Here is an 11243-nt window from a genome sequence, read left to right as displayed (position 1 = left end):
CCTAGCAGGCTCTCAATCTGTAAATATAGTTCAGAAGCTAGGAGTTATTTCCTGTTGTTGGAGGTATTCGAAAAAAAAGTTCGATTTATTTTAAAATCATTAAAATTTTAAAAATGGATGTACTCTCTAAAACCATTTGATCTCCTCCTACACAGAATGACTTTTCTACTAATAACTCCAAGTTAATGAACATTTTATTCTGTCTAATAAGTTTTTTTTTTAATTGCATGCACAGACATGGGAGGGTAGCATGCATAGTGGTTACAAATGTGGACTACAGAGCCAGACTCTCTGGGTTTGAATCCTGCTCTGCCATTCTACTTAGTAGGTACTTACACTGTTTGTGCCTCATATCCTCTTCTATAAAATGGGAATAGCAATATTACCTGCTTCATAGTTGTTAAGAAGGTTAAATTAGTTAATATATGTAAGGTACTCAGAAGAGTATTAAGTGCTATGTGCATTAGCTTTATTGTCTTGACTTAGCCAACTAAGCACTGGGCCTCAAACAACAAATCTGAACAACTCAACCTCACTTTGTTGTACCACCTGGGGAATTTGTATTTGCAAAAGAACCCAAGCATTAGATCATGGATGGGTTAAGCTGGTTATTCCTCAGCAGAATTCTAAGAAAGGTGTCCATAGCCGAGTACGTTAAGGAATGGAATGGATAATGAAGGCTAAGGTTGAGATTTGTCTTTTTTTTAGGCAGGAAAAAGTTTACAGAATTCTTTCTGGAAAGAAAGATAATTTCTTTCCAGATTTATTTGAAAAGAGCACTCTATATCAGTTTAAGATTTTTTTCTTGGAATATTTGTATTTTGTATGACTCTACCACACCAGAACTGCAATGGGACGAATGAACTAAAATAAATGCTTCTCCTCTCTCCGGTCCATCCCTCCAAGATGACAAAGAAAAGAAGGAACAACGGTCGTGCCAAAAAGGACCACGGCCACGTGCAGCCTAATCACTGCATGAACTGTGCCCAATGCGTGTCCAAGGACAAGGCCATTAAGAAATTCGTCATTCAAAACATAGTGGAGGCCGGGGCAGTCAGGGACATTTCTGAAGTGAGCGTCTTCGATGCCTATGTGCGTCCCAAGCTATGTGTGAAGCTACGTTACTGTGTGAGTTGTGCAGGTCACAGCAAAGTAGTCAGGAATTGATACCGTGAAGCCCACAAGGACTGAACACCCACACCCCGATTTAGGCCTGCGAGTGCTGCCCCATGTCCCCCCACAAAGCCCACGTAAGGAGCTTAGTCCTTAAAGACTGAAGACGGACTGTTCTCTGCAGAAAAATAAAATGGAAATTGTACTTAAAAAAATAAAATAAAAAATAAATGCTTCCTATTATAATAGCTTTTTAAGGTTTAGATTAATAATTTCACAACTCCTATTACATACAAGTGCATCTTTGGGATGCAAGTACATACATGTTCAGCTTATTAGCATGTTATTTTCAGTTCTACTCAAAAAACATTCTCAACTTCGCTGATTCATTTTAATAGGGACAAAATTTTCACATTCCAACTTGAACAGGGAAGTGGTAACAATTGATTTAGATAGGAGTATCAGAATTTCATTTTGCTAAGGTCTTTTTTGTACTTCTTAATGCAGTAACACTTTAGGATAGAATGAATATTGTTGGTATCACCACTTCTGCAAATGTGCTCACTCTTTCTTTTCTGTTTATTCTAGAAGGTTTACTCATACACTAAATATGGGATGCACCAGTTTTTTATGCTGCAAGTTTGAAATAATACCATTTATTTCAACTACTTAAAAAATACGGGGCTGGGTGCAGTGGCTCATACCTGTAATCCCAGCACCTTGGGAAGCTGAGATGGGAGGATTGCTTGAGCCTACAAGTTCAAGACCAGCCCAGGCAAAATTGTTAGACCCTGCCTCTACAAAGAAAAAAAAAAAAAAAATAACAAAATCAATAGACCTACCTATAGTCCTAGCTACTCAGGAGACTGAGATGGGAGGATCCCTTGAGCTCAGGAGATTGGAGCTGCAGTGAACCATGATCATGTTGACGCACTCTAGCCTGGGTAACAGAGTGAGAACCTGTCTCAAAAAAAAAAAACAAAACCAAAACAAAAGACTTTGGGTTATAACTCAGAATATGTTAGTTCGGTGAATTTCTTCCAGAAAAAGAAACATTCAATGTTTGATTACCTGCCTTTGAAAAACTGGCTGTCCTTCTGAAAAGACTTCACAAATAAAATTGCAAAGAATGCAGGTGTAGAGAGAACTGAGATAACAGCTTGTCCAAAAGGAAACGAGAGTAATTTGTTGAGCAATTTAATGGATCTGAGGTACACTGATCTGATGAGGTAAATTGCTAACCATTACCATAATGTCCTAAGGGAAACAGAAGGGATCACATCAGGGCCCCCTAACTAAAACTGAAATATGTTATTGTTTCTGGCCACTCATGGATGGCAGACAGAGTGACATTGAGAGCATGCACCTGGGTTGGATTCTCAGCTGAGCCCCTTTATACAAGGGCTGGGCAAACCTGGGAAAGTTAGTAAAACAGTTGTTTGCCTCATCGATACAATGGGGGGCATAATATTCTATTTTATTTGTAATAATGCATATCATGTTACTTATCTGTTCCAGCATTAGAAACTTAATGGCTTAAACAACACATAGTTAAAATCTCGAAGTTTCTGAAGGTCAGCGTTCCAGGCTTAGCTGGGTGATTCTGCCTCAAGGTCTCTCACAAGGGTGCAATCAAGGTGTCAGTCAGGACTCTGGTGATATGGTTTGGTTGTGTCCCCACCCACATCTCATCTTGAATTGTAGCACCCATAATTCCCATGTGTTGTGGGAGGGACCCAGTGGGAGGATATGGAATCATGGGAGTGGGTCTTTCCCATGTTGTTCTTGTGGTAGTGAATAAGTCTCATGAGATCTGATGGTTTTATAAAGGGGCATTCCCCTGCTCAAGCTCTCTTTCCTGCTGCCATGTAAGATGTGATTTTGCTCTTCATTTGCCTTCTGCCATAATTGTGAGGCCTCCCCAGCCATGTGGAACTGTGAGTCAATTAAGCCTCTTTCCCTTATAAATTACCCAGTCTCAGGTATATCTTTATTAGCAGTGTGAGAACAGACTAATACATCTGGTCTCATCTGGAGGTTTGACTGAGGGAAGATCCACTTCTAAGCTCACTCTGTGACTGCTGGTAGGCCTCAGGCTGTCACTGGCTATTGACTGAAGACTTTAGTTTCTTCCCTGGTGGACCTCTTCCTAGGGCAGCTCACAACACAACAGCTGGCTGTCCTCAGGAGAAACCAGGGAGACAGTGGGAGGGAGGGAGGAAGATGGAAGTCAGTCTTCTCGTAACCTAATCTTGGAAGTGACATCCAATCACTTTTGCCATATTATAGTCCCTAGAAGCCAGTCATTACCCCAGCCCACTTTCAAGGGGAGAGGATGACACAGCAGGAGATAGGGACAATGAAGGCCATCTCAGAGGCTGCCGACCACATATACAAATACATGCCTTTCCTGACTTCTAGCACCAGTCTCGGGAAGGAGTTTGTAACCTCATGCAGGATTAAATAGTTCCTGGCAGAAATCAGCTCTGCCCAAGGATTAAGGACAGCTGAATTTGACACCTATAAAGCATCACTCTTGAATTCTTCCTGAATTCAGTAAAATGAGTCAGTTAATTAACTCATTGCTAGAGTTTCTGCCATATCAGTATATTCCCAGTGGAACAATGAAGATTAACCTGAAAAATGAGTCATGGTTATAGCTATTGCACAAAAAATCAAGGAAATATTCTTTCGGTATTTGAAAGGTATGATTCAGCAATGAAGTTGCTCATGCCGTTGATGAACAAGTAAGGGAAGTTCCAGCACAGTAGTGTAGAAGCTGAAAGGAGGCTCACTTTAATTAATGTAATTTTTATGAGGGTAAAACATAGTTTAACAGATCATATATCAGATGAAATGACAATAAATTTATTGCAAAAAGGGTTAGCAGATTAGGATGCAATCTTATTTGTCAACTCATGCTTGAATTATACCCTAGCTTGACTATGCACTAACGAATTTGACAAAAATCAAGGAAAACATTCTATGAGAATCAATTGGCTATGTGGATTTATAACAGAGTATGAATATTCGATATTTTTTGTAAGTTGTGACCTCCTGATTGAAGGCATAGGCATCAGCTTACTACCATTCATTATCATGTTTGCACTAAGGCAATGATAATTGATAGAAACTCCTGAGTACTGGTGAGGAAAGTTCTGAAGCTTTAGTAGTTCTGAAAGAAATATGAGCAGGAGGTTCTAGATGTAGAGGAAGAAAAACACTTTTCCTAGACCCTCTTGGGTTTAGGGGCTGGGGCCTGTGACTTAAACTGACAAATGACAGATTAATAAAAAGTTATTTTATATGCACATAGGGAGGGAGGTGTCACAGGAAAGAAGTGAAAACCCAAATCAGTCAGGCCCAAGAGCTTATATATCATCTTAACAAAGGGTGATAAATTCTGGAAAAATGATATGACAAAGGAAAAGGGGCTTGGGCTTCTAATGGTGGTACATTGTGGGAGGGTAAATATATGGGGGAAGCTGATTGAAGAAAAGGGTTATGGTAGTAAGGTTTGTTTGTACAGACTCGTCTCAGTGCTGACTTGCCAGCTCCTGTGACACTGGTTGTTCTCTGCCTTCTGGTATGGGAGAGGGGAGGGAAGATACTTTTACAAATGGCAATTTGTTATATTTACCCTACTTTTAGGCAGAGAAAGGGAGGGTAAAGAGTTCCTTCTGAATCTGCTGTTTCTCAATTGCTTTAACCTCAAAATAATCCTTATGCCAAAGTGGCATATTTGGGGGTGGTATATTCTGATCCCCTTCACCAGACTCTCAATCCATCACCAATAAACAGTCCTTAGACAAATTATTGTACAAACTGTCTCACATATCTTCAAGTGGAATTTTTCACTGTCAAAGGCATACTTTGGAAGCTGACCCAGCCTAGAGTCTAAGGAAGGCCTGAGCCAGGCAGTCTCCAGACATAATGCGGTAGAAATGATAGCACTCTGGGTGGGACAGTTTCCCAAGGTGTGTGGAGCCACATTTGGAAGGATCAGATTGGTGTCTCATGGGGCTGATGTGAAAGTCTGCTGACAAAAGGGAGCTTCTGAACTGAGAAGAGCCTGCTGGGTGGTGGCAATGTCCACTTGGATTCTTTTGAGGTGCACATTGGCTGGGTTTTGAATACCAGCACCTCTGCCAATCCAGCTTCAAGTGTTCTGTGCTTCAGGCACTCCAACGTTCTTGTGATACAATTTTTCTAGCTCTTTGCTTCTGCCGTGTCTATGCTTCTCTTCTTTACCTAAAGGCTCTGCTTACTTATGGATTCCATTGCCTGATGACATTTGCTCAATCGCTTTTTTTGATTCATCTTTCAGTTTCTGCTGCCAATATGGAGTTCCCGTCTGCCTCATATTTAATGTCTGCCTTCTCCCAATGTGGAGCAGTTACCTGGCTCTCTTTACACAGTCTATTCTGGGATGGTGGAAAGATCTAGTTCTGGGTGTGCAATCATGTTGACCTAAAGCTACCACATTGGTTGGGTGTGGTGGCTCACACCTGTAATCCCAGCATTTTGGGAGGCCAAGGCAGGTGGATTACTTGAGGTCGGGAATTCCAGACCAGCCTGGCCAACACAGTGAAACCCCATCTCTACTAAAAGTACAAAAATTAGCCGGGCATGGTGGCAGGTGCCCGTAATCCCAACTACTCAGGAGGCTGAGGCAGGAGAATCACTTGAACCCAGGAGGTGGAGGTTTCAGTGAGCCAAGATCATGCCACTGCATTCCAGCCTGGGTGACAGAGCGAGACTCCGTCTCAAAAAAAAAAAAAAGAAAAAGCTAAAAAGCTACCACATCCTCCTTTCTTCCCCACCTAGGGTGAGTGTGGACACCTCACAATTGAAGGGAGAAAAAGCACAATTCCCCTTCTATAGAGAGACTCTTTTGCAAGGCAGGTGCTATAATCTTGTGTAATCGCATGCACATAATCACAATCACATACTTCACATTGCCTTTACCATATTCCATTGGTTATAAACAAGTCACAGGTCCCACCCACATTCAAGGGGAGGAGCTTATATAAAGACATGAATATCAGAAGGGGGAACTATGGGGACCACTTTAAAGTCTATCCACCACATCTCCTTTGTCTCCTTCAGTCCGTGACTGTTCCTCAGTTTGTCCTCTTCTTTCATAACCTTGACTTTTTCGAAGAGTACTGATTATTTATCTTGCAGAATGTTCTCCATCAGGTTAGTCTGACGTTTTCTCATTATTGGGTTAAGGTTATGTATTTTTGACAAGAATACCACAGAAGTGACATGCCCTTCTCATTACATCTTTTTTTCTTCTTTTTCTTGAGACGGAGTCTCGCTCTGTCGCCCAGGCTGGAGTGCAGTGGCCGGATCTCGGCTCACTGCAAGCTCCACCTCCCGGGTTTACGCCATTCTCCTGCCTCAGCCTCCCGAGTAGCTGGGACTACAGGCGCCTGCCACCTCGCCCAGCTAATTTTTTGTATTTTTTAGTAGAGACGGGGTTTCACTGTGTTAGCCAGGATGGTCTCGATCTCCTGACCTCGTGATCCGCCCGCCTCGGCCTCCCAAAGTGCTGGGATTACAGGCTTGAGCCACCGCGTCTGGCCTCTCATTACCTCTTACAAGAAGGTACATGATGTGGATGTTTTGTTATGTTAGCCTAGATCATATGGTTAAGATAAGGTATGCTGGGTTTGTCCACTGTGAAGTTACTTTCCCCCTTTTGTAATAATAAATATCTTGGGATAGAAACTTTGAGACTATACAAATACACTGTTTCTACTTGAATTTTTTCCCACAACTGTAAGATTTCATTGATGGATTGTGTCTGCAACAATTACCAATGGTGATTCATCATTTCTCTCATTTCTTTTACATTTATTAATTGGAATCTCTCCAGAAGAAAGATTTATCCCTGTCTTCCACATATTCATGTATTCAATAATCTATTTATATCATTATGGACTCTCAGATGTCTATTTTATTGTGTGGGTTATAATTAAATACTATCATTATAGATTTTGTGGTTCTAATTGTCCTAGCTTTGGCAACTGGGAGTTCTTTCAGGCTGGTTTCTGTGCCCTTTTGATATGCCTTCATTTTTTTTTTTTTTTTTTTTTTGAATACTTCATTACTTTCTAGCACAGGAGGCTTCAGCCTTATTTTGTATTCTTCCTACCTCAGCCCTGGAATCAACTACTTCTCCAAGGAGCCCTGGTTTCTTTTATCAAAGAATAGTATTTAGAAACCAAGATATCAGTACTAGGTGTGTTCATTGCTATTGTAATTTTATTGCTTTTAGATTCTCTCAGTGGACAGAGCTAGGAAATACAAACATGTTTACCAGCACATTCATATACATATATCTATATCTACCTATATGTATGTATATTAAAAACCTAGGCATTCATACTTGTATTAGTCCATTTTTACACTGCTGATAAAGACATACCCAAGATTGGGTAATTTATACAGGAAAGAGGTTGAACGGACTTACAGTTTCATGTGGTTGGGGAGGCCTCACAATCATGGTGGAAGGCAAGGAGGAACAAGTCACGTCTTACTTATGATGGCAGCAAAGAGAGAGCTTATGCAGGGAAACTCCCCCTTATATAATCTTCAGATCTTGTGAGGCTTATTCTCTATCATGAGAACAGCATGGAAAGACCTGCTCCCATGATTCAATTACCTCCCACCAGGTCCCTCCCACAACATGTGGGAGTTCAAGATGAGATTTGGGTGGGAACACAGCCAAACTATATAAATACTGATACCTCTATTTCCTGTCTAATGCCACCAGGTTATTCTAGCTTTTCCTCCTTCTTTGTAATTTCTTTCACTGACAGAAAGCTGGCTCTCATTACCAGCAATATACCTACCTATTTATTCAAACCTAGTATACATATAAAATAGTTTCAGAATTGCTAACCCATATCCTTGTAAGAAAAAATGTGTGGCTGGGCACAGTGGCTCATGCCTGTATTCCCAGCACTGTGGGAGGCTGAGGTGTGAGGATCACTTGAGTCCAGGAGTTCAAGAGCAGCTTGGACAACATAGTTAAGACCTCACCTTTACAAAATATCAAAAAATTAGCTGAGCATGGTTGTAATGCCTGTTGTCCCAGTTACTTGGGAGGCTGAGGTGGGAGGATAACTTGAGCCCAAGAGGTCAAGGCTGCAGTGAGCTGTGACAGTGTTGCTGAACTCCAGCCTGGACAACAGAGCAAAACTCTGTCTCCAAAACAAAACAAAACAAAACAGAAAATAAAGCAAATTTGTGAACTAGAGTGCAGTATTTGTGTACAGTTCTTTTTGTCCTTAGCCTTACAGTAACCAGTTAAAATATTGCTTTCTAAAGTAACTTGTTAGTTTTTTTTGTTTGTTTGTTTTTTGTTTTTTGTTTTTTACCGCTCTCTTCAGTATGGTCACATGATTCATCTATAATACATTTATGTTCATTTAAAAATTTTATTTATTTTTATTCTAAGTGAATTAACACAGAATGTGGATTTTTTGTTTGAGATGGAGTCTTGCTCCATCAGACGAGCTGGAATGCAGTGGTACGATTTCAGCTCACTGCAACCTCCACCTCCCCAGTTCAAGCAATTCTCCTGCCTCAGCCTCCTGAGTAGCTAGAATGACAGGTACCTGTCACCAAGTCTGACTAATTTTTGTATTTTTAGTAGAGATGGGATTTCACCATGTTGGCCAGGCTGGTCTCAAACTCCTGACCTCAGGTGATCCGCCCACTTTGGCCTCCCAAAGTGCTGGGATTACAGGCATGAGCCACTGTGCCAGGCCTGGTGAAACACTTTTGAGAGAGACAGAAAAGAGGAAAGGCAAGCCACCGAATTAGAATAAAGAGCCGTCAACGCTGAAATCCCTTCAAAATGCACACAATTTTTTCAGACTTGTTTCAGCTTACCAGCTACTTGAAACTATCAGTTAACTCTCTTTTCCTCAAACCCCAACATTCAAATTAAGGAAAAAAAGGGAAATTTTATTAAGTAAATATGTAATTTTAAGTAAAGATGAACTAAGTAACCAAATAGAGAAATATCTCCAAATCCATAGCATTTCTCCAAAACAAGAATGATAGAAGGGGAATAAAGTGGGGAATTCCACTTATAATTTAACAGGAATTACTTATATATGCGACCTAAGAAATCTGACTAGATTGAGATACCACGTGGCAGAGAGGAAACTTGATCTTTATATCAATTCATCCCAAAATAATGTATAATTTACTTATTAACAATTTCAATCAGAAGCCTTATACAACATTAGGGGGCAGCTCAGGGGGCTTAAGAAAGAAAATCAGTAATTAGTCTGAAAGGGCAAATGGGCAAAAGAGTTCATTATAAAATTGAGCTGCTTCTCCCATGGGCTCCATGGTGGGTAGTAACAAGGATTTAGCACCCAACAACTGCCAGGTGTAGCTGCTGCCAGCTAATATTATACATTATGCATGAGGAACCACAAACTGAGGCATTTGAACTAGAGTGACTCCATATTGGACAGGGGCAGGGTAAAATAAGACTGAGACCTGCTAGGCTGCATTCCCAGTAGGTTAGGCATTCTAAGTCAGCACAAGATACAGGTCATAAAGACCTTGCTGATAAACAGGATGCAGTAAAGCCAGCCAAATCCCACCAAAACCAAGATGGCCATGAAAGTGACCTCTGCTTGTCCTCTGCTCATTATATGCTAATTACAATTCATTAGAACGCTAAAAGACACTCCCATCAGTATCATGACAGTTTACAGATGCCATGGCAACCTTAGGAAGTTACCCTATATGGTTTAAAAGGAGGGGAACCCTCAGTTCCGGGAATTGCCCACCCCTTTCTGGGAAAACTCATGAATAATCCACCCCTTGTTTAGTATATAATCAAGAAGTAACATTAAGTATCCTTCTCAGTGGAGCAGCTCAAGGTTCTGCTCTGCCTATGGAGTAGCCATTTTTTCATTCCTTTACTTTCTTAATAAACTTGATTTCCCTTTGCACCGTGGACTCGCCCTGAATTCTTTTGAGAGATCCAAGAACCCTCTCTGGATTCTGAGGTCTGGATCAGGATCCCTTTCCAATAACAAAATCAGTAATATTATTGATTATTTAATCAACAATGTTAGAAAAAAATGGTATGGTCCAACAATATTTTTAAAGTATTAACTGATTTTTACACCAAATATTCCCCCATCCTGGACCCTCTACCATTCAAGCAAGACCATTCTGAGTTCCGCATGGAGAGTAGAAAATATAATTAGAGTCTTCTGATTTTTGTTAGACCAAAGCCTTTAGATAAAAGAAAGAACTCAGAAACAAAGCATTTCAAAGAAACAAAGCATTTCAGAGAAAAATCACTCAGGCCTAATGAAAAGCTCTCCACTGAAATTAGAGCTAAGTGATCTTGCAGGGGAATTCTCAGGGCAGGATTCCGGAGTGTGTGTTTTTACAAGCACTCCAGGGGATCTTTGCGCTTGCTGGAGCTGGAAAGACGGTGGGCTAGTTGTTCCCCGCCTGGCTGCACGGTAGCCTCACCTGAGGGTTTAATTTTCTGGCGCAGGGGAGAGGAAAAGCCAGGTAGCAGATTTTTTTTTTTTCCTAAGCTTCCCAGGTGATTTTAACGACTAGTTAACCCTGAGAACTTTTCTTGGTAAAGTTTATTTGCTTCCCCACAACGCTTTTAGGCGTTTTATTGCAGTCAAACATTATAAATGAATTTTTATAATATTATCCAAGGTGTTTCCCCAACACATACATTTCTTCTCTTTCTACTTTATTTCCTAAATTTATTGTACAAAATTAAAACGTGGGTGAGTTGGAGGACCTACAAGGACAGTGTTTTGCAGATTGTGGTTTCTGAACCAGCAACATCAGCAGCCCTTGGGAACTTTTAGAAATGCAAATTCTGTGTCCCACTCTAGACTTCTGAATGAGACGTGCTGGTGGGGTGGCGGGGCGCAATCTGGATTTTCACAAGCCCTCCAGGGGATCTGGGGCACCCTAATTTTTGAGAACCAATGATTCTCTTAATGAGAAACTTTCAAAACTACTGACGCCTAGCCGGGCACGGTGGCTCACGCCTGTAATCCTAGCACTTTGGGGGGCTAAGGTGGGCGGATCACCTGAGGTCAGGAGTTCAA

At 41.0% G+C, this 11243-nt stretch overlaps 1 pseudogene; it reads left to right on the top strand.

The window, feature by feature from the left end:
* Positions 1 to 231: 231 nt before the first annotated feature.
* On the top strand, positions 232 to 1254 carry LOC111551333 (annotated as a pseudogene).
* Positions 1255 to 11243: the final 9989 nt, after the last annotated feature.

This window comes from Piliocolobus tephrosceles, chromosome 9 (assembly GCF_002776525.5).
Source record: "Piliocolobus tephrosceles isolate RC106 chromosome 9, ASM277652v3, whole genome shotgun sequence".
Lineage (NCBI taxonomy): Eukaryota > Metazoa > Chordata > Mammalia > Primates > Cercopithecidae > Piliocolobus > Piliocolobus tephrosceles.
Note: the sequence above shows the minus strand (reverse complement) of the source record. Positions and strands in the feature narration are given on the sequence as shown.